We start from the raw sequence: 23811 nt of genomic DNA on the forward strand, positions 1-23811 counted from the left end.
TCCCACAAATACCCTCAAAGCTGCTCTCGAGAGAGGCATCATAGAAATGCCTATAAATAAATAAACCCAAACCAGAACTAGTTGCTTGTGTTGCATAACGTACACAAAATAAAAAAATGCACAGTGCTGTCATTTCCAGCCGGCAAATTAGCTGGGTTTCAATAAAGAAATATTTGCAATATTTATTTTTTGCAATAAAGAAAAATGCCAAGAAAGTGAGATGAGCAGCACGTATTTAGCAGGGGTTTATTTTTACCAATTGGTTCCCCATCTTAAAAAACTAGAGAGAAAGATTCTACACCTGTGCAAATTCATAAGGCTAAATTCTCAGATGGTATAAATCTGGGGATCTGGTCCACCGATCTGGATTTACATTCACTGCAGAAGAGACCAGAATCTGACCCGCAATGGCTTAGTTAACAGTTTGCAGTTGCCAAAGACAAAAAATTCTTTGTTTCATCCAGTTTTGGCAAGTTTTGGCCTGAAAAATGTCCTAGTGGTGTTGTCCTTTTCCAGCCCAGAGGCTGTCTGCGGATTTGAGCCATCAATGAGTGCCTCAGTTCAGAGCGGAGCAGAATGAAATGCCTTCAGCAGCCTGAATCTGTTGTTGGGAGGATGCCATTAAGCACTGGTTAAAAAAGAAAACAATATAAATAGACAAAGCCTGGGATCAGATTAAAAAAAAGTTACAAACTATATTTATTCTGCCAGAGACACTTTGCTGCCTTACGCCCTTACATTAAGTTAAAAGCCTCATAAGTTATTCACAGAGGGCCAAATTCCAGGAGGTGCAACGCCCACGGTCTTAGTGGAATTGCTTCTGTTTGCTGCCCCTATAACTGAGATCAGAACGGGCTGGGATTCTGCCCTGCCTCCCACTCTATGGGTATGCTGCTGCCGTAGCACATAGTGGTGGGACTGGTTTCAGACTGGTAGCCGCGTTAGTCCATATCAGCCACAAGGGGACGGAGAAGATTTCCCCAGCTCAGATCTGCATTAGGTTGTTGTCAGCTACTCTGCGTAGACCACCTCACACAAGCCCTGCTATAGGCAGTTTGCCCAGGGGCAAGAGCAGGCAGGGCTGTGAGACAGAGTGCTAGAGGGATTCAGAAGGCTGGAAAGGAGAGCTCTCTAGGGCTACTCTATGCCAGAGTGGTAGCCATGTTAGTCTGTATCAGCAAAAAAACCAAGGAGTACTTGAGGCACCTTAGAGACTAACAAATTTATTTGGGCATAAGCTTTTGTGGGCTAAAACCCACTTCATTGGCATGCATCTGATGAAGTGGGTTTTAGCCCACGAAAGCTTATGCCCAAATAAATGTGTTAGTCTCTAAGGTGCCACAAGTACTCCTTGTTTTTTTTCTATGCCAGAGACCACTTTGGCCTCTGGAGCAACCCCAGAATCCCAAGGTTGCAAAGTGGGTGTTAATTTTGCCCCACCCCTCCTCAGCTGTTCTACGTGGAGACATAGCCCAGAATTTCAGCTTGGGTGTTTTGTCTGAGTCACAGGTGAGTGCAAACTGAGCAAGCCCTGAACAAAAGTATTGCCAGCCCCAAGCATTCAAAAATAATGTGTCAGGCCTCAAAACAAACAAAATGTGTTTTTTAAAAATATGGTTCATTTAATTTGCCTGCTGGTTTGAGCCTCTAGGGTGCATTCAGGTCACATTTTCCAGCCTGACTCTGCAACCATCAGGGCTAGAAACTTACATTAAAAAAAAAAAGCTGAGATCCTTAATTAATGGCAGGACTCTAGAAGCTTGGGCTGTTAGAAAAGCATGAAATATCACTATCTTTGCAATAGAACTGAGAGAGTTTGCAACACTAGAATAAGCATCTTGGGAACTGGCCCAATATACAAGTGTATTTTATTTCTTTATATGCAACTGAGTTGTTTGTTTCTTTTTAAATGAGAACTGATTGTTTTTTGCTGAGATGTAATCATCCCCCTGCAGTATTGTGAACCCAAACACAACAGAACTGGGCCAGTGCATGAGAACCTGAAACTGACTAGATACAGCACATGAAAATGACCAGCACATTCCCACAATCCAAGATGAGTGAAATTCAAATATCAACCTGTTTTTATGGCAAATAATAAATCAGAATTTAAGAAATGTTTCACGTCCAATAATTGGAGAGGCTACTAGTCACACAGCTAAGAAGCCCTGGGGTTAAACATGACTAGCAACATATGTTTGTTTCTTGTTCATGCTGCAAATTACAATGGTGTTAGTGAACATGTTAAAACACAATTACAGATTGTAGCCCCTGGTGAGAAAGTAGAACCCCTCATACACAGATTTAGTAATAACAAAATAAAAGTAGAACAAACTGCTAACAAAGGTTTCCTGTCCCAGCGCTAAGGAAAGGATTTGTCATTTACCAATACAATCTCTGCAGAAACTCAGGGGAAAAAAAGGCATTTGCCAGAGATTTTCCTGATGACACTCCACAAGTGTCAAGCATTCATATCAGTGCATGGCCCAATACTAGGAAGTGCTAAGCACCCTCCATTTCTTGCAGGATTGAACCAGCTACACTCCAGAGATTTTTAAAGCAGCATTTAAAGACACACAAAGCTAGGGCCAAATCGGCATTTCCATTAACCCAGTTTATACCAGCTGAGGGTCTGAAACCAGGCTCTGAAGGTACCATTGCAGCAGGGAAATGAAAGGTGGCAAATGGAGCTGTTCAGCGCATAACAATGAGTGTGGATTTTTCCCCACACCTACTTTATTGCTGAAAAGACATTTGTTTATTTTAGTTTATTAATTTATTTTCTATTTCAAATGACAACCAAAGGCCTTGTATCAGGGCTCAGACCATCGTTCACAAGCATTGACATCTGACCTACCCAAGTAAAATGCTCTGACAGTTGGGTTTTTTCCATAATCAATTTTAAATGTAAAAGAATTCTTATCAGAGGAAAGTATACAGTGCATAGTTTTAACTAATAACAATAATAATTAATAATTCATTGCAGTCGTGGCTAGCAGCTCCAATCAAGAAGCAGGACTCTGTTGTGCTAGGCACTGTACAAACAGAACAAAAAGCTGAGTTACCAGCAGAAACCCCAAATCAGTGGGTGGGAAAGTTTTAGTTTCAAACCCTGCGACCTGCAAACCCTGCAGTTTTTGTCTGAGGTTAGATCCAAAGCTACCCAGTGTACATTTCCCACTTCTAGCCCAGACCTGACTCGACATGACGACTTTCAAAGCAGCTGATGAGATGTTAGCCCCACCAAACCTACCCCGAGTCCTGATTCATTCCCATCTCTGATGTCTCACTGTGTGACCCTGGGGAAATGACATCTCCTCTGCACCTCGGAGGGCCTCAGTTTCCTCTGTGTGCATCATGGGGGCAATGATCCTGGCTCACCTTTAGAAAACACTTTGCGATCCTTGAACATGATGGATAGAGAAGCCTGTTGTTTCCAGTGACAGCAATGTGTCAGGAGAACATACATGGTGGGGGGGTTATTCTCATTCAGTGGTTTGCAGATATAGGAGGTGATTTTTGTAACTGGGAGTGCTGCTTGCTTGATCTTTGGATCTTAGCACAGTCAGCAGATGTGACTGAAAGACTCCCAGGGAGCAGATTCCTTGAGTCACAAGGTACTTTTCGCATAGTGATTTTCCTGGCATTTATTTTCTTTCCACTCATCCGGTATAGTTGTTTTGACATTAATGTCATCAAACATCATTAAACAGTGGGGAATCTGAGGTTTTCACACTGAACTTCAGTAAGACTGCACTGATAAAAAGGGCAACCCTATTTATTCTAACAAGATTTAAAATGGTGTAAATACCGTTGATAGACAAAAGCACTATAGCTTAGTAATAATACTTTGAACTCACCTTTCCATATGTGTCCTTCAAAGATCTCCAAGCGCTTTACAAAGGTAGTTCCTTTGCACTAGCAAATCACCTGCCAACCAGTCCAAATTTCTGCAGCTGAATTTATTACTCAGGAGCACTGAGCAAATAGTTTGGGCGGATAATTTGCAAACAGTGGGTTGTTTGCAAACTCTTCCTTCTGGCTTTTTGTTGTTTGTGTATCATGCTTGGCCACCTACGCCATATGCAATTTTTTTATGCTCCCTGATTGGTTGGCTGAAATTTTTTAAGCCAAAGTATAACTAAGAGCAAATGATGCGCCTGCTGCTGGGAGTTCTCAGGAATACCAACTGGGAATTAAATCTATGAAATGTTGGGGATTTGCAAACATTCACACTTGACCAATCAATGGCTGCCTCAGTATTCACCAATCACTAACAATTCGATGCACGAACCCCAGCAAACCAAACACTCTTCACAAATAGGGTTCTTTTACTAGTCAGCTGACTCTCATCCTCCCTCCTCTAGTCCCTCCTCTTGCTGCTACACTCACTTGCTGTGTCTTGACTGAGATTAGGCCCCCAGCGTTCTGCATGGCTGGATCCCTGCTCCCACACAGGCTAATGGAATCAGGCCTGGGTGCATAGGGGTCACCTGCACAAAGCTCATTGCAGGATCAGAGCTTTAATGTGCAAGCACTTTGGGGCAGGAGATACAATGTATTTACAAAAAGAAAAGGAGTACTTGTGGCACCTTAGAGACTAACCAATTTATTTGAGCATGAGCTTTCGTGAGCTACAGCTCACTTCATCAGATGTAGTTGATAGATTTCCACTCCATACGGCTAAATGCAGTGCCTTGCATAATGACAGGTTTCAGAGGAACAGCCGTGTTAGTCTGTATTCGCAAAAAGAAAAAGAGTACTTTTGGCACCTTAGAGACTAACCAATTTATTTGAGCTGTAGTTCATGAAAGCTTATGCTCAAATAAATTGGTTAGTCTCTAAGGTGCCACAAGTACCCCTTTTCTTTTTGCGAATACAGACTAACACGGCTGTTCCTCTGAAACCTGTCACAATGTATTTAGTAAAAAGAAAAGGAATACTTGTGGCACCTTAGAGACTAACCAATTTATTTGAGCATGAGCTTTCGTGAGCTACAGCTCACTTCATCAGATGTTTCACTGAATACAGTGGTGCCCCATCCCAAATGAGGCCAGTAGCTGCTACTGCAGCACAAATTGGAATTGCCTAGTGGTATCCCGGGGAATCATTTTCTACTATTTTAGCTGATGGGATATTTTCAATAGACAATATAAACCAGAGGCATAAAATATTTCTCCAGCAAACAACAATAGAAAAGCCCTCGGTTTATGGCACTAACCCCTTCTCTAGAGGGGCAAGGGAGCCCACAGCTCCCTGAAGCCAGAGGAAATCCTTTTATTTTTCAGTTGTGCAATGAAACAAACATAAGCTCTTGTTTATTTCCTGGTCAATTGTATTTTTGAGGATGGAGATGGCTTCTCCAAACCCTGAAGGTTAACTCCCTCGGTGCCAGGTTTTAATTGTCTTGTTTCCTGCTGCCCAAGAGCCCATTAAGTGGAATTTCAACGCAGAGTGGGAGTTGTCTTCTCCCCCATTCCCTCCCCACCTTAATTTACATTTGCTTTGAAAACCTGAGGGTCGTAAATAACATTCCCTGGCCTGGGGAGCCTGGGAAGCAGGAAGTCTACCCGTCTCCTCCACCGCAAACAGGGACTGTAAAATCCCAGGGAGCGCTGGGTAAAGGGATTCAGCACTTGAGCTGGCTCTCAGTGAGGTGAAGGGCAAAAACGCTCACTGACTTCACAGACTGCCCCTACTGCTGGTGCAAAATCTAGACCCTGAGGATATTTAGAGCAGAAAACTGCTCCAAAGAAGGGATGAGCCCAGCTCCAAACCCGCCCCCCACGCCAAACGCACTCCTGAACTGTAGAGCAATTGGTCTCCCACTTTGCCGCTGATCCCGACAACAGGCCTGGGTTTCAGAGGTGATGAGCATTGGCGGCCATTGGCGTAGTCTGGAAAGGCAGGCACCCACCGGTCAGCACCTCTGAGAAAAGGGGTCTACAGCTGCAACAGGCTAGGTTGAAGCGACCTTGGGACATGTCCGATCTGGCTCCAAAGCGGGTGGCTCAGGCCCATCCCTGCCACAAAACAATAATGTCATGGGAGCTTTTGGAGTGGGGGCATCGCCTTTTGGCCAAGGGCCAGTGGTGACCAAAGCCTAAACGTGCTCAGCTCTAGGGTACATGGTGCCCTCTGCTAGCCAGGGGAGGGGCACAGTGATCGTGCTCCATAGGTGCCCCACCCCCAGCCAGCCTTCCCATCCCACAGCCAGGCAGGATTTGTCCCTAAACTGGCTGCCAGAATTGTTCATTTGTCATCATTTCCTTCTCTTTCTGCCCTTAATTTCCTTCTCTCTGCTAATCCTCGGCCCTGGTTTACACCCTCCCTTATGGCTTACGTTTAACCCTGCCTTCATGAAAACCCTTGAACTCTCTCATCTGCATCGTAGTTGTCATGTAACGGGGGGAGCAGCTCACACGGAGGCGGAAGCTTTGCCAGTCTCAAGCATTTCTCACAGCCTCCCCGTCAGATCTTCTCAAACTCCCACGTTTGTGTTTCACAGGCACTTTCCTCTTGGCTCCCAGCCTTGGGTCCTGGTGCCTGGGTTGGAAACATCATCCAGATGGATTTATTTTTTCATCTCTTCTTTGAGGGAGGAGGTGCAGGGGAACTGACCTTGGAAAGAAGCAGCGACTCTGGCGGGGGGGAATGTGACGGCAATTTTTGGAGGCTGGTTATCTCTTCAGTGCCTAAAAGTAATGTTGGGGCCTGGCCAAGAATGTCCTGACCTAAACTGATACAGGTAGGCAGCTGCTTCTCCCCAGAGACTGAGGAGCCCTGGAGTTCTCTATTCAATTCTTAGAGGACTGACAACAATTTTACTAGCACGCCCTACCCTATGTGGTATGCATTCACTGGAAACTTAAAAGAATGGGATTTATGCCATTTCCAGCACAGATTTTCAGGATGTCGTGCCTAATCTGTGTGCACGGTTAGCACCCACTTATGACAATTGCACACATGTTCCTGAAGTTCTGGGCTTCTCTGCCTACCTAGGAATCATGTCATCTCCCTGAAATGCAGCCACCTCTGGAGTTGAATGGAGTGTCTGTTTAACCTCATAAAGCAACACTACTGCATAATAGATTCGGGCAGGAACTTGGTCCAGGCATTGGGGCCACCACTTTTACTCCTACAAAAAGTGCAATAGGATCTTTAGTGATCAGAGCTTGAGTTTTGCACACCCTGGGAAAGACGGCCTCTCTTCCAGCGTGATGCGGCACTGGCTCTGTATTGACCGTTGAATCACTAGCACCGTTCCTGGCAGGATCCTTTATTGTTCTGAAGAGGAATCACCAATACAAGCCCTGAGTGAACTCAAACCAACTTAGCTCATGACAGCAGACACAATCACATCCCACAATGGCATGGGGATGCAGTGAACCAGCTATCTGAGGTACTTACCAAGGCATGTGGGCACCTCACAATCTTTAATATATTTATCCTTATAAACACCTCTGTGAGGCAGAGCCATTATCCCCCTGGTGCAGATGGGAAACTGAGGCACAGAGAGGCTAAGTGACTTGCCGAAGGTCACACAGGAAATCTGGGACAGAGCAGGGACTTGAAACCAGCTCTCTCAAGTGCTAGGCTAGTGGCCTAGCTACTAGACCCTGATGCTGTGTTACTTTCTGCTAATGCACCTGCTTCTGCTCCCGTTGAAATCAATAGCACAACTGCTATTTGGTCCAGGATCGGGCCCATTTGCCCTGATGTTGCCTCACAATGTTCCAGCATGAAGAGGGTCACATTTGGGTTCATGATCAAAATCTGTGGCTACAGCCCCAACCAGCTTCTTGTTCGTCCAAAGGTGGGAGGGATTGAGGAACAGACCCTTGGTGCCTTTAACCTAGGGGAAAAAACGGAACTGAAGCTTTAGAAAACCCACCATTGTGTTGGGGGATAAACATTTATTGAATATTTCCTGTTTGGCACAAACCCTCTTTGACTCGTCTGTGGTCTTTTTTGTATTTTTAAATAGGAATTCTTTGGACTGAATGTAAAGGAAAAGTATCTTTAGAATGTATATGCCCTTGGGAACTGGGGGGGGGGGAAACTGTACCCTGCCTGCTTGCTGTTAGCTATTAATTTCTCTCTCCCGAGATCTGACATGAGCAATGCATTATGAGAAGGTTATGGGAATATGCAGGCGTTGGATCCCTCGGGAGAAATAGTGATTCAATTCCAGTTTTACAGGGTTGGGTTTTTTTCTATTCTCCCCCTCCCCCCTTTCTTTAAAATAAGTTATTTCAGCTCCGCATAAGAACAGTCACTCCTAAGGAGGCCTACGACAAGGGCAAGCTGTGCTCAGTGGGGAGGGAGCTGTCATTTCTGAGGGCAGGCTGCAGAGCTTAAAGCACAGCTCTCGCTGTCAGGAGATGTGGCTTCTTCTACTCCATGCTCTGCCATAAAGCTGCTCACCTCAGGGTGAGGCACGTCACAGCTCCGTGCCTCAGTTTCCCCACCTATACAATGGGGATAATAATTCTTGCCACCTTTGTACAGCACTTTGAGCTCTTCCTATGTCTAGTGTGATGTACATGATCAATGTTTCTACTGTGAAATTTGCCACTTCCAAGACGCGTCCTGTGAAGCTCTTTGGAAAAATCCTAGGGACTAAATCTCTAGCGTGCAATGGCAATTAGCATATAACAGCATTCCACACAAATGAGTCTAAAAATCAAAGATTTGAATAGAGAACGAGTCCTTTTCTACAGAGCATTTGCACCATCCTAAAGACTTCCATAGGGGGACTTTAATTCTGCTACCAACCAGGGTCGCTCTGACCGGCACAGCAGTCCTCAGCAGAGTATGTCCATTTGACGATGATGAGCTAATTTTGTCTCCAGTTCTGTCGGAGGGGCCAAAGAACCTGTAGAAAAGTCGGCATTTCCTATTCATGTCTCCAGCACTGGGCCATAAGCATGGCTTGCGCACCCTCCCACCCTGGAGAAGTTAGTGGAAGAGGAGGACTGTACCCTCTGACAGCTGCTGAGCCACATCTGAGCAGATCCATCCCTAGGCCAAATGCTGTGAGCTTGGAGTTATTTATCTGCCGGCACTTTTCCTGCGCTCTGGGCTCTGTGCTGCAAGGTGCGGAGCATCCCTGTGAAGTTCTGAGAGCCCCGATTCTTACTGACTGCACTGAGAGTGCTCAGTGCCTCACCGATCTGCTCAGCATCATGCAGGATGGGGCCCTAGTTCTCCACGGTGCTGCAGCTGGTGTCACCCTTTTTATAATGGTGTTAAAACACCACCCAATCGGAGCTCTGCATTCACACTGCTGGCAGGGGCTCACTCAGAGGTTGCATGGATGTGATTGATGACATAAGGCACCGGACAGTGGAGAATCCAGCCTCAAGCCTCCCAGCTGTGGCTAACTGGCTCCCCTGGCACCTGATCCAAAGCCCGTTGAAGTAAACGGAAACTGAAAGGCTTTGGCTCAGTCCCTTAGCAGACACCAGTTTTTCAACCAGAGCAGAAAAGAACTCGAGAAAAGCCACAGAAATGTCCGTTTGTTGAGCCAAAAAAGGAGGCTTTGCGCCTAAGCGGCCTTATCTGTTGAGCACCTCCGTGAGAAGGCATAGTGTGGATATGAGCGAGGCTGGGCTGGAAGTAGACAACAGAGCAGGAACACAGGAGAGGTGCCTAGAGGGAAGGCAGGCTGGAGCTGGGGTTTAGACTCAGCTGAAATGGGAGCCCTTCCATCAGATAAGCTGTCAGTAGACAACAGTTGCAAGCATTTTGCGGCTACTCAGTCTCCATAAACAGTGGCCCCTCAGGCTGTTAGAGATGTGAGGCTACTGCATGTGATCGGCTGTACATCCAGGGGCAGTGGGGTCACGGGTCACTACCAGTGCTGCCTTGGGGTGCTGCTGTGCACCTCGTCACGTGTCTCACGGAGCTGCAGGCGGAGATGGGAATCTAGGGGCCAACCAAGCCCTTAAATCAGCTGTGCTGTAGGAGACTGAAGTGCTCAGAGCCTCTGGAAATCAGCCCCGGTTTGGCACACCGCAAGAGAAGCACTGCAGGTCAGTGGCCACTATAGACTCTGTCAGCATAAGTGACCTTTTACCCAAGGTCACAAAAGAAGCCAACGCGAAAGCCGAGAACAGAACCCAGCAGTCCTGACTTCCAGGGTTATGATTAGCCATCAGACCACCCTGGTTTATAATGAGAGAGCCGCTCCACAGAGTTCCCCACCACACCCCTCTCTCATGTTGTCACAGCAGATTCTTTTCCTTGTTGATCACACATTTTCCTGCCTTTGAGCACAGTTATCAGAGACATGTTCCAGAAAGGAAGGTGCCCAACGTTCCCACCCCCAGGGCTCCGATCCAAGTGAACAGAGCTCGGCCAGCATTGGAGAGGCAAATTAGATCCATACAGGTCGTCCGGGCGCTAGCCTAAAATTCTTCAAATAGATGCAAAGTTTGTGCTCTACAGAAATTCAGCCAGTGGGACAAGCCTGGAGAAAGACCCCAAGTCTGCTAGATATTTTGGTAAATGCCAACTTTGCACCAGAGCCACAGCTGGTGAAGATCAGTGTTGTTCTGTCAACATCAGCTTCAATGAAGCTACACCACCTGAGGCACAAAAGCTGTGTGTTTAGACCAAGTGTCTCTGTCCGACTGGCATTCTTGCCCTGGAGGGAAGAGAGGGTTAACATCACCTCACAATCCCATGATTGGCGTTTGGGTCCCCAGTGAACCTCCCATCGGATCTGTCACACTGTTTATCAGGTAGGGAGACCAAAGCAGGTGGGGAACTGCAAAGGGATGGAGAATGCCTGGACATGTTGCACTGCTGAGGAGGGCAGTTAGCTGCGGTTGAGGTGAAACCCCTTGGGTTCTGAATAGAGAAGTGTTTCTTTATCCAGGAGATGCTCCTGCAACTGCTCCCTGGACAACTCTTGCTTCTTTTTCACCTTGATTTCAGACAACAACAGACGGAATATTGTTTTCCTGCAGGCAGGAGTCAAACCTTTCCCACGTGTCTCTGTTGTTCTTGTTACCTGCTTCAGCAGGTCGAAGTGAGGTCAGCAGAATGGGAGCTGAGACTCCAGGGCCAACCCCCAGCTCTGCATGGCCCTGGGAATTAGGCAATCTGAATTCCACTCCTGGAGTGAATGAGAGCAAGGAAGGAGCATGCTAGGGATCAGAGAACAGTGCTGCAACTGACCCCTGAGACTTGCTGGATTTCACTTCAACAGTGGCCACCTGATAGGGCAGAAGTTATTAACCTCTTTCACTTCTCCGGTAGGACACCATGTCATGGCATTTCCCATCCTTGGATAGTCAACTTTTCACTTCCCAAACATGCATTCCGAAGGAGACAGGAACAAGTGAGCCCATATTGCGGCCACGAGGACACCAGTTTGCCAAGGTCCATGGGGCATCTGTACCCCCATTTTCATGGCATGATGTATTCCATACGCACATTATCGCTTGTGTGGCTTTGCTAGAAGTCTTTCTGATGGCTAAATATGGAAGGTAATGAAACAGGCAGTTTGTTTGGAGGCAATCTAATTCTGTACCAACATGATTTATTTTTCGCCTCCAGACTATTGCTGCCTTTGGGACTCTACTGGAAAATATACATTTGGCCTCTGTGGGTATCTTGGCAGTTTGCTTAAAAAAATAAACCCTACTCATCCCTGACGGTTGTAAATTGCACCGGTTTTGCTCTGCAAAGGACAAACTCTGCTCTCATGTATCCTCTCGCACTTCAGGGAAGGCAGTCGGACTTCAGCACATAGGTCTCACTGTGACTGCGTGGGTGAAACATGGAGGATAATTTAGCCCTAGATTTCATAGCATTCTGCCAGAATTTGAGCTTTGTAGGGCTTTTGTTTGGTTTCTTGGAAGAAGCTTTCAGGTCTCCTTATGATGGAATTAGCCCTTCCTATGCACATCTAAGTATTGTTTTTCGGTTCTACCACTGCTCTGCAAACTCTGACGTGGCAGTGGGAATCTTGGGCAATTCATGCCTTTCCCTTTTTAAAACACAACCAGGACTCGTCAGTACCAAGATGTTGTGGACTGCATCAGAGCAGGCATGGTAATGACTAGCGACAAGTTATGATCAGCAGCACACCATTCCATTCACACACACATAGCTCCCAAACAACTCAGACATGATAGGACCAGATCCTTGGCTGCTGTCAAAAGGCATATCCTCGCTGAAGCCAATGGAGCGATGTTGATTTACACCAGCTGAGGATCTGGGCTGAATGCGGTTAGCTCATGCACTGGGTACACACAACAGTTTCAAGAGCGTAGAAAATACCAGCCCCGAATGCCACCCTGCAGAGGTGAGAGCAGAACTTTGTCCACACTGAGACAGCCAGTTTCTCCCAGACTGGATCAGGTCATTGGTCCATGCCAGGCCCATTCCTGCGCTCCAGGCCCAGCACTCCCACCCAAGTCAGTCAGAAGCTTGTGCCTGGGAAAGACTGAGTCCCAGCAACTGTATTACAGAAGAGCACAGGAAGGAGAGACTGATTAGTTTGCATGTATGCCCTGCCTGGCCTTAAATCCCTCTGGAGCCTGCAAGAAAAACGGAGGTTACATTGGCTAGCTGAATTAACCAAGGGGCACTATGGGCAGGGAGTGGTGGATAGACGAACAAATGGCGACTTAGATGAGTCATTTTCTAGACTGTTCGAGCAGACAGCAATTTTAGGCCTAGCCCAGGACACAGGGCCCTTACAACGACAATCACGTACTATCCTCACTTCCCTGGGCCTGAGCAACAGCTTTGCGGGTTTGCAGGACACGGCTGCCCTTCTGCCACCTCGCTGCAGTTAAACGACTCCGGCATGCCCTGGCATTGCTTCTGAAGTGCAACATCCCATGACCCTTCCACCCTGGTGCTGACAGCTTCTTCCCCTCCCACCCCATAGCAGGCGTTGTGATGCCCATGCTGGTATGCATCGATATTTAACACTCGGAGCAGCTGTAGCATGATTCCCAAACGAACCTGGCAGAAACTTCAGTGAGAGGTGAGCCGACAAGAGTGATGTGTGGGTCACAAAGAGCAGGCATGGCATCCCTCAGCTGAGCTCAGATGACTGCAGAATTTAGCAGGCCAGCTGGGCTGCTTTCTGCAGGGATTAGCATGGGTATATACTGCGGCCTCTTTGTAATCCTGCGCTGGAGAGCAAAGCAGTGTAAGTGTGATAAGAGTGTTGTAGGCCAGAGCCTCAGCTGAAGTCAAGCACCCCGCACTGATTTACACAAATGGGGATCTAAGTCTTTGGGCGCAATGCTGAGGAGAAAGCAGCCGCCTATATTTCTGCTGCCCACCGTGGTGCTCCTGGAAAGGTCCCTGGCGTTGTGGAATGACCGTTTCAGCTCCAGGAAGAGAAGTAAGTTTCAGTTCTTGTAACATCCCCAAAACATAGATTGGAGTGTTCCGCACTGAAACAGACCAGGAGCCCAATAAAGGAACTAAATATAACCCCCTGAAGAGCTGTACCTTCTTCCATCCTGCTCCATGACATGAGCCCTCTAACATTAATGACACACCAAGGGAGACGAGCACATATTTCAAGACACTGGGATCAGATTTATTTTTATGTCTGGAGTGAACTTTGCCACAAAGGGTCAAGGCTTTGGCGGGGAAGGGGGGGGGTGAAAGAAGCTCAGTAAACCCCCACAAAAGGGACATGATATTTCCTTCCCTAAATGCAGGTGAGAGTCAGATACAATGTTAACATGCTCACGTTCCAATGCAGATCCTATAAATACATGAGATACACAGGAACCTGGGGCCTTGAGGCACAGGGCTTCCTAGGGGTTTATTTTTATTTGCAGGAAGCAGGAAATGAAAATGAGAGCATCCATCGCTTCCACGCCATATTGGGGATCACTGGTGACATGTCCATCTGAGCAGATTCAGGTCCACTGTACTAGGCCGGATCACGCATTCAGCTCCTCAGAGACAGGCAGCTCCCTTTGAAGTCAATGCAAATTGTCCTTGTGTGAATGAGATCGGAATGTGAGCCAGGGACAATGCACCCAGCATTCTCATTAACCCTTTGAGCACTAGCATTTCCCAAACCAGCAGCCAGATGTATAGTAATTTTCTCCCTACGACCGGTCCCCAAATGTCTCAGGGCATCTTTACCTACAAACTCATTGCAAGAAGATTTTCACAATGGCTCAGTGCTGCAGGTCAACACTGAGAGAGCTGTGCCCAGGACAGCCCAGGGCTGGACTAGACGGGTGACGCAGGTCAGAACTGAGTTGAATGGAGAGAGCTGTGGGGGTGCCCGGGACTGGAACGGCAGACACGCTGCAGGACAGGCTTGAGAGGCAATGGCCAAGCTGCATGGAGAGCCCTGGACTGGAATAGCAGGGTGCGTACTACAGGTCAGGAAGGAAGTGCATCGACAAAGCTGTGTGTCCTCCGTTTTAATAAGCAGCAAATTCAGACGCACACAGTAACGAGGAAAGGAAACAAAGTAACTAAATGAATACAGTAAACTCCTAGTATGTAGAGCTCTCGGAGGACATGAAGCAGAACTCGCGCCAGCGGGAAAGAGGGTGATATTTCAAGCTGCCATGCCCAGCTGCTGCTGCTATTTCAGGGAGTTTGGCCCAAAGATTTATCAATCCGACCCATTTTAAGTCCCTTTGTCCCCCCTTTGCCAGAGTAAATACACCAGATTCTCAATGCAGCAGGGATCTCTCATGTTCATGCTGAGGGCTTTTTTTGGTTTTGGTTTTTTTAAACACTGCTTTACCCAGCTGATTTTTCCCTTCCTCACTGAAGCTCTAAGAACTGGATAAGATAACAACACTGCAAAATGATCAAGCCAAGGGAGGGGGACAAAACAGAAAGGCAAATTGCAGGCCCATCAGCTAGAGTGCATTACCAGAATGTCACTGTCTAAAATTATATTTTCCCACTAGCTACATTTACCGTCTTCCTTTGCAGATTATGGGCTTGATCCTGAGCTCCCACTCCTCCCACAGACATAGGATCAGGACCTAAAGCAACAGATGAGGCTTCATTGTGAAGAAACAAATATGTTTCCTTCCATTCACAGAAAGAAAAGAAAATCAACCAAGGCGAAGGCTGCCTGTGTGATAGAACCTGCACAGACCGATAGTAAGAGACAGCCCCTGCCCCCAAAGAGCTGTGATCTAAATAATCAAGGCAAAGGAAGTTCTACTATCCTCATGTTACAAATGGGAACTAACTAGTGATTTGCCCCGAGATTACAAGGGGAATCTGTGGCAGAGCCAGGGATTGAACCCAGCTCAACTGAATCCCAACTCACTGCCAAAACCACAAGATGATCCTTTCTCAGCACTGACTGCCAAAGGAAATAGACACTTGGCCTTCTACATGACCAATAGCCGCGCCACATCCTGCAGAGATTTTTGCAGACCAATGCTGGCTCCAATCCTGCTCCCATTGAATTATTGTAAGAAGCAAAATTCCCATTGACTTTAATGGTTCAGGCTCAGGTCCATAAACTGCATGTATCCTTACTATGATATAGCAAGGGTTGCTACCGAGTTCAGTTCCCTCCCTCACTGTTTGCACATCACTCTTGGGCAGCATTAAACTTGAAATCTGTTTCATTATCCAAAACATTTTTTATGTTCTGGCATGCAGGCAAGCTGTGTTATTGTAGGGTCTTCAGCACTGCTGTGTTTAATTTGAAGCGTGTTAGTGATTTGCAATGAAAACCACACAGAAAGGATTCAATGGACTTGGCAAAGTGAGATGGGGGGGGGGGGGAGACAATGAAGCCAACATTCTGAATGCCTCATCCTTCTAATTTAAATTTAAATCTTAATCTAATCTATCCACCCATCCAAGGTTTTTCCGGTGCATCCATCTCCATAATATCCAGTGGTTTTATCTTTAAGGGGAGTCAAATGCAATAACCGTTCTAAACCAGCAATGGAAAAGCAATAGCACCCTAATTGCACAGTTGTTACCAGCACCTTCAGACATGCTCCTTTCTCTTGTTTTCCTCTTCTAACTGCTAGACAAGTGGGCCTAGCAAGAACCACATCCCAGGCATGGACAATGCAAACAGATCCGCTGCGAGAGCCCTACCCAGGTTTTACATCCGATAGGTGCCTGTGGGCGCGTCCGCTCCCGTTTGTATAGCAAGCACGTTTTGTAACAGACGAATGGGAATGAAGTATTTCAAGAATGTCTCTTGAACACAATAATCTTTGCGAAGCTGATGCCCAAGGTCAACATTAATTTTTCCCCCCCTCTCCATGCTGAGCCTGTGATTCTGATAATGCTTCTGCTCTGCTGGATTTTTCCTCCCCTGAAATATTCTGTGAATGCTGTGGCTGTCCCATGCCTCAGTTCTCAGGGTACCCTCATTTTGGTGGTTTCAGAGTAACAGCCATGTTAGTCTGTATTCGCAAAAAGAAAAGGAGTACTTGTGGCACCTTAGAGACTAACCAATTTATTTGAGCATAAGCTTTCGTGAGCTACAGCTCACTTCATCAGATGCATACTTTCTAGAAGATCTAGATCTTCTACACTTTCCACAGTATGCATCCGATGAAGTGAGCTGTAGCTCACGAAAGCTTATGCTCAAATAAATTGGTTAGTCTCTAAGGTTCCACAAGTACTCCTTTTCTTTTTCCTCATTTTGGTGGAGGCTGTTCATGATCTACCATGCATGCAAGAGAGTCGGGTGCACATTTTCCACCCCACCTGGGTCACTTTGCAAAGCCCCAGGCATGCAGTTCCTATGCAGCCAGAACTGCACCATTTAATTGTATAGAATGGGTTAGATCCTCCATAGACTTCAAGGAAGCTACTTCACTTTACACCAGCTGAGAGCCTCGACTCTATTTTTAAAATCACACTCAGGTCCAAGTTCAGAAGTGATGTGTGAGGAAGTGTAAGTTACAGAAGGATTCTCAGGGCTTGCGTCTCCTCTCTCACACACTGACGTAAATCAGAACTAGCTCTCGTCTACTCTATTCAGGTTCTCAAATCAAGCCTAACACCACCATAGTTCAGTGCTTGCCAAAAGTGCATTTCCTAGTGCAGTCGATGGAGTCATGCCAGTGTAAAAGGAGATCAGAATCAGGCCCAAAGTGCATCTACCAGAGTCCAAGGGCCTGATTTTACACTAGTGTAACTGCACTGGACTTGATTTTCCGTTCTATTACTCCACTTGGTGATTGCCTGTTCTGTTCAGTTCAATCCGTCTGGGGTACCTGATGTTGGCTGCTGCCGGCTGGTGGGCTAGATGGACCTTTGGTCTGACCCAGTGTGGCCGTTCTTATGTTCACTTTTATGCTGGTGTGACTCCACCAAATCCAACGGATTGACCTTGGCGTAGAACTGGCGTAACTCATGTCGGGATCATTAACTTCAATCGAGTTAGTCCAGATTTAGACCTGTGTGAGTGGAGAATTGGGCTCTAAGTTAGTGCAGTTTACACACGAGGACCTGATTCGTCTCTCAAACTGCTTTGCTATGGATGCAACTGCACCGACTGGACTCACTCCTGATTTAAACTGATGTAAAAGAATCTTAGAAGGCGGCATCAGTTACAGGAACTTACTGCAGACTTCATTAGAATTTGGCTTCTACAGCCCATTCTCTTGTTTAATCTGGGTTTTGCCCTCTGCTACCAGCTTTGCCCATTACTTTGGGATATGCTCATTTATTAGGGTTACTCTTCGGGGTTACTGCTTGTGTCACTTGTGTTCTCATAAGGAGCTCTACTTCTCCCTGCTGCAAGTTCCCTCCCAGTGGAACTATGCTGCAGGACCTAGGTTCCCCAGGGCTGGGTCTCCCACTGCCTTTTCATTGCTTTTTGTAAGTCTTTCTCCTGATCGGTTTTGGTTCAAGCAGTGGCTGCGGGGTGGGGGGAGAAGGTCTTTTGTGAGTCAGACAGGCTGGGTACTGTGCCCTGTTTCCCCAAGAACACACAGCTGACAGGTAACACCTCTGTCTGTCCCCAGTGGCGGATTAATGATTTTGCCGCCCCTAGGCCCAGAAATAATTGCCTCCCCCAAGAGGAGGCATCGCTGGGGCAGGGATTTGGGGAAGGGGACCAACAGGGACAGGGAATGGGGGCTGAGAAGGGGTGGAGTTGGGGCGGGGCCGGGGCGGAGGGCGCGAACCGGCGCTGGGGAACGCAGCCTCTGGCTGCTATTATAAATTTGCCACCCCTGCAAATTTGCCGCCCTAGGCCTAGGCTTTGTCGGCCTAGGCATTAATACGCCGCTGTCTGTCCTCAAACCTGGCGGCTGGCCCAGATACTCGCTCACCCATTGCTGCAGCTTTCTGGTTTTCATGAAGGCCTTTTTCATGAAGGGAAGGAGCAGCTGCTTTGCAAACCCAGCACTCGTGTTACTGCAGTACCCCGTGGAAGGCTACAGGCACAGCCTCTGCCCTCTCAGGGTCATGCTCGGAGTCGGGTGGGAGAAGAGAGGATGTGGTGATGCTCAGTTTGTGGCTAACATCAGCCTGACAAGAGGAAAAGGACAGGGCAGCTGGGAGTCAGCAGATAAATGTGATGAGAAGAGGAAATACCTTTTTACAGACCGGAGTGTCTTTCATTTCATGGTTGGGAAAAACAGAAAGGCTTCTGAGAAAGGCTGGAGATGCAATGCAGTCATGTCCCCTCCTCTCCTAGAATAACCCAAGAGCCTTTCAGCCATTTGGCACCGAGGGATGCCGGGCAGGCTTCACTCATCCCAACTGATGCTTGCAGAGAGAGGGTAAAATGCAGGCTCATGAACCTTGGGGTTCTCCCCCTTTAGATGCTGGAGACACTTTCAGACTCACTCCCTTCCTGAGGTCTGGAAAACAAAAAAAAAAAACCCAGTAACATAAAGCTCAGCTGTAACCTTCTTCCCAGCCTCAGGTGTTTCTAGGCCTCCTCCCTTAGGACTGCTCAGCCCACATTCTATATCCTCTCCCAGCCCTCATATGTCTGGGTGAGATGATGATGAACCTGACTCAGTGAGTCAGCAGAACCCACTTATCTCTTTCCCAAGAGGCTCAACGCTTGCTGATAGGGTGGGGTGTTTCGGCCAACACTGTCTGGTACAGTGTTCTTTTGCGAGTATGAAAGAAAAGTATTGGTTTTGGTTTCACTTAAGTCAATTAGGAACTTGTTTAAGTCAATCAAAATAAGAGCCTCCACACAGAGGTTTGTAACAGTTTACGTTAAACCAGTGCAACTTTCCTGTGTAGGCAAGAGCTCAGCCACAGGATGGTCACTTTTTTCTAACATAGCTCAACCAAAAGGCATATTCTTAGCAATGGGTAATAATAACTCAGAATAAAGAAAGAGCAGGAAAGACAGAGATTTAATTTACATCCATAGGAAGGATATTATATATAGGCACCTGACAAGATGAAATAATTCTCTGCAGAGGACAACCTGCTGTGACATGTTCCATTACAGGTATTCACCAAAAAAGCTTAATCAGGGAGAAAGAAGCCAGTTAAACTTGTGATGTGTCCTCATCATTACCTCAGTGTTATTCTCAGATCAGGGTGATTAACAATTACACAGCTGCCTGAATCACATACAGAAGAAAAATTATTTAGTGACTACTGGATTTTATTAAACAGGTCTTATTTTGCCAGATTTGTTTTCCTCTACTGTCCTCACGAACTAGCATAGCAATTCAGAAAGGAGGAGGAGTGGCTTGAATATTTAGTGAGCTTTATAAGCCCCTGTTGTGATGGTGCCCCCCATGAGGCTTTATGGAAATATGCTTTTGAATGTATATATGACATAACCGGAATATGTTTTACACTACATATGCCATGTGACATATCTCTGTAAAGGTTATGATCTACTGAATCTATTAATCCTATTTGTATGCATGTATCATGTTTGTATTCAGAGTTATGAATATTGGCTGTGTACTTGCTTGATTTTTAAGTAGCCTTAGTAAAGCATTTGGTCAGCTTCTTTAGAAAAAAGAAAAGGAGTACTTGTGGCACCTTAGAGACTAACCAATTTATTTGAGCATGAGCTTTCGTGAGCCACAGCTCACTTCATTTGCAAGTTAAGTGCCCACTCAAGAAGCACTTAATGCACAATGGATCTTGCAAGGTTCCAATCCACATAAGAAGTCTACATGAGGATGTTCAAGGTAGCATGTAAACCATGGCTGCTACCTGTAAGTTCTGAGTCATGTATGGACATGTGACTTGCCCATGTGACTCCAAAAGTCCATCTTGTAGCTGGACTTCTACACAGGGGGAGGGAGTGGTATCTACCCACAAGAGAAAGTCTATTTAAACCTCTGGGAGACCCCTCCATTTTGCCTTCAGCTGGCTAAAGAGATAGCCTCTCCACCCCCAAGGATACCTGAAAGAAACTGGAACAAAGGACAGTAACTACAGGGGGTGTGAGTGATTGCTGGACCCAAACTAGAAAGAGACTAGTCTGTAAAAGGAAGCTTACTGGAATTCCTCTAAGGGTGAGGTTTTTATCTGTATTCAGTTTTCTTAGACATAGACTTGCATATTCTATTTTATTTTGCTTGGTAATTCACTTTGTTCTGTCTGTTACTACTTGAGAACCACTTAAATCCTACTTTCTGTATTTAATAAAATAACTTTTTACTTATCATAGAATATCATGGTTGGAAAGGACCTCAGGTCATCTAGTCCAATCCCCTGCTCCAAGCAGGACCCATCCCCAATTTTTGCCCCAGATCCCTAAATGGCCCCCTCAAGGATTGAACTCACAACCCTGGGTTTAGCAGGCTAATGCTTAAACCTCTGAGCTATCCCTCCCCCCTTATTAATTATTAATTAACCCAGGGTATGTATTAATACCTGGGGGGGGGGGGCAAACAGCTATGCATATCTCTCTATCAGTGTTATGGAGGGCGAACAATTTATGAGTTTACCCTGTATAAGCTTTATACAAGGTAAAACAGATTTATTTGGGGTTTGGACCCCATTGGGAGTTGGGCATCTGAGTATTAAAGACAGGAACACGTCTTAAGTTGCTTTCAGTTAAGTCTGCTGCTTTGGGGCACGTGGTTCAGACCCTGGGCCTGTGTTGGAGCAGACTGGCATGTCTGGCTTAGCAAGACAGCGTGCTGGAGTCCCAAGCTGGCAGAGAAAGCAGGGGAAGACGTAATCTTGGCACATCAGTTAGCAGCCCCAAGGGGGTTTCTGTGATCCCACCCGTCACACTGTGTCTCTCAATTTCTGAACCTGTCCCATCTCATTCAAGGGGTTCCAGCTGTGATGACTTGGAGAGCCAGTAACTAGACACCCTGACATGCTATAGGGAAAAGTAACATGATACAGTCTTGCTCTGCCTTTGAACATGCAGCATGTTACTTTCATGAGTTTCCTCTGAGGATAAAAGTAATTGTTTACAGTTGGTTACATATTCACACTGGCAATCACCTTCACGTTAAATATTCAACACGGCAAGCGAAGTGCAAGAAGGTTAAATTCAAGAAATTCATCAATGGATGGTGTTTTACTTCACTTCCTGCCCTAACGTGTTGTGCAGTAGTTGCGGTGTCATGTTGCACCCCAGAAGAAGCTGCATCTCAAGGGGTGGGGGGTGGGAGAGTGGTTCCTGTATATATTTAAGGTAAAAGTTTCAAAAAGGCGTTTCTCAAGAAATGTTTCATTAGGTTCATGCTGCCGATGCTGAGTCTCCTGACTCAGGCAGCAAGCCGCTTATGGCAGGAGCTGTCTCTTTGTTATGTCTGTACAGCACATAGTACAATGGGTCCCTGGCTCCAGACACTATCACAACACAAATACACATATTAATCTTCTAACGCTCAAATAGCTAAAAACTTGCCACTGGAGATGGGCCAGAATCAACACCCTAGATCGCAAGATGTGGCTTGAGTCCCCCTCTATTTGCTCCCCAATTCCTGTTGACCCTGGCAGGGTTTTACAGGCTCCTCAGGACAGAGGTGATGCCACATCATGAGGATTTCCATAAGATGCAACAAGCTTTGCAACCTTTCCCAGCAGGATTCCGCAGAGTAAGCAAACTTCTCACACTTGTCCACTGCAGTGTTCCCACCAGGATGCAGTATGTATATAGGAACTGCCAGACTGGTCCAGACCTGTCTCTGAGAGTGGGCAGCCCCAGAAGCTAGCAGTCAGCAGTTTGAGGTTAATCTTCCACCTGAGGAAGTGTCTTTCTTACCTCCCAAGAGTTTGAGGTTAGCTGATGCTCTGAAGCAGGAAGAATTTGATCCTTCCAAACCTCTTGGTTTTTTTTAATTTTTAATATTAACTATTGGAACTCTGGATAATATTGTTTTCCATAGAAACATCAGCTGCAAAATGTTACCAAACAAAATACACATTTTTCTTGAACGGATGCGCACGGGCTTAGCTGCAATTTGGTTTCTTTGCAAAGCAGCTAGTTGGGGATTTCACCGAAACCTCGCTGGAGACCAGTTGCCGCCAAGCTGATGAATCAAGTCATCCCGTAAATGTCCTGAGCGGAGCTGTTCCAATAACTGACCAGTAAGTGCTGCAGCAGAGCTAAGCAACTCCAAGCAGAACGGAGGCTAATCATATCACCTTCGCCAGATGAGCAGTGGGAAGCCCTGTAAGTCCTGATGAAAATGCTCTAAAAGAGATTTCCAGGGGGTTCCTACTTTAACCTTTTCGGAGCAATGAGGTTTCCTTTCAGTGAAGCAGGCCAGAGAGTCAGGTTTCATGCTAGCGTTCTCACAGCTGGGATAAACAAGTGGACTCCCAGTCCTGTCACTCTCACCATGTCAATTGTATTCACCTCATTGGAATTTATGTTAGTTGTGGGCCAGTTAATGAAACATTGTTGAGCAACTTGAACCCTTCTGGAGGGCTTTCCGATAAGGTCTCTCTTATTTTATGGATTCCAGTCATGTCTGAGATGTATTTATATTTGTCCTTTTGGGTTTAATCCTGAAACTCAGTTTTTTAATCATTCTTTTGCTCAGACAAATCTTCCCTTTCCAAATTGGTGCCCAGCTGATGACTGAGGCCTGATCTGCATTAGACAGCTCCCCTGGTGTAACCCAGAGCAGTGTACGAAAGCAATGCATTTCCCTCTGATTGTGCGTTCCCACAGCTGGGCTTGTGCACCCTGCCTCTGCACGGTGTTGTACTGCAGTGCAGCATTCCTCTGCCCTGTGGGTAGGGAACCCGGGATTCCGGGCTCTGCCCCCAGGCCTGCTGCATTCTGGGAAATGTCCACTCCAGCTAGCTCCAGCAGGGCAGGGGAATTGTAGCAAGATGGGGTGAAATTCCCCTAATTCCCCTGGCTGTAGCCCAGAATGGCCAGCGTCATTCCCAAACGGTCTCTCAGCATGGGGAGGCTCCAAGCCTCTGTTTATCCAAAAGACAGGAATAGCATGAGAAGCGTCTCCCCTATTTGCGTGCTGGGATGATGGCAGCTCTGACTGGGACCAAGGGCATGTCCGTTGGAGCAGAGGTGCTTGCTCTGCCGACCCCTGCCCACTAGGCACTGGACTGAGGTCACCAACTCACAGGCCAGGCACCAGGCACCCCAGAGCGCTGCCTTCTGTCCAGATTTGACTTTTCCCCTCCTGACAAGATTAGAGCTGGTGACCTGGAGGCGGGAGCCCCCGTAATCCCATTACCAAGCTACTGAGCCATCCAGCCCTCCTGCGTTCAGTACGCGTGGACAAGGCAGCGACGTTTGAAACTGAGCCTGGCTGCAACACTAACACAGTGACAAAATTAAGGGGTAGACATTGACATGCGACACAGCCCAGCCTTCCCTGCAAGACCACGCAGCACGGCTGCAGCCCACTGGCAGGGGTTAGTGTCCCACTA

The 23811-nt window shown here is 46.8% G+C and overlaps 1 long non-coding RNA gene across 1 annotated transcript; it reads right to left on the minus strand.

Moving 5' to 3' along the window:
- Window positions 1-232: 232 nt before the first annotated feature.
- LOC142069447 (uncharacterized) lies at window positions 233-3480 on the minus strand. The gene is made up of 2 exons (XR_012665271.1): window positions 3382-3480; window positions 233-628 (listed from the first exon to the last, which is right to left on the minus strand). It is a non-coding gene; the product is annotated as an uncharacterized LOC142069447 (long non-coding RNA).
- Window positions 3481-23811: the final 20331 nt, after the last annotated feature.

Source organism: Caretta caretta, chromosome 16 (assembly GCF_965140235.1).
Source record: "Caretta caretta isolate rCarCar2 chromosome 16, rCarCar1.hap1, whole genome shotgun sequence".
In the NCBI taxonomy this organism is placed as follows: domain Eukaryota; kingdom Metazoa; phylum Chordata; order Testudines; family Cheloniidae; genus Caretta; species Caretta caretta.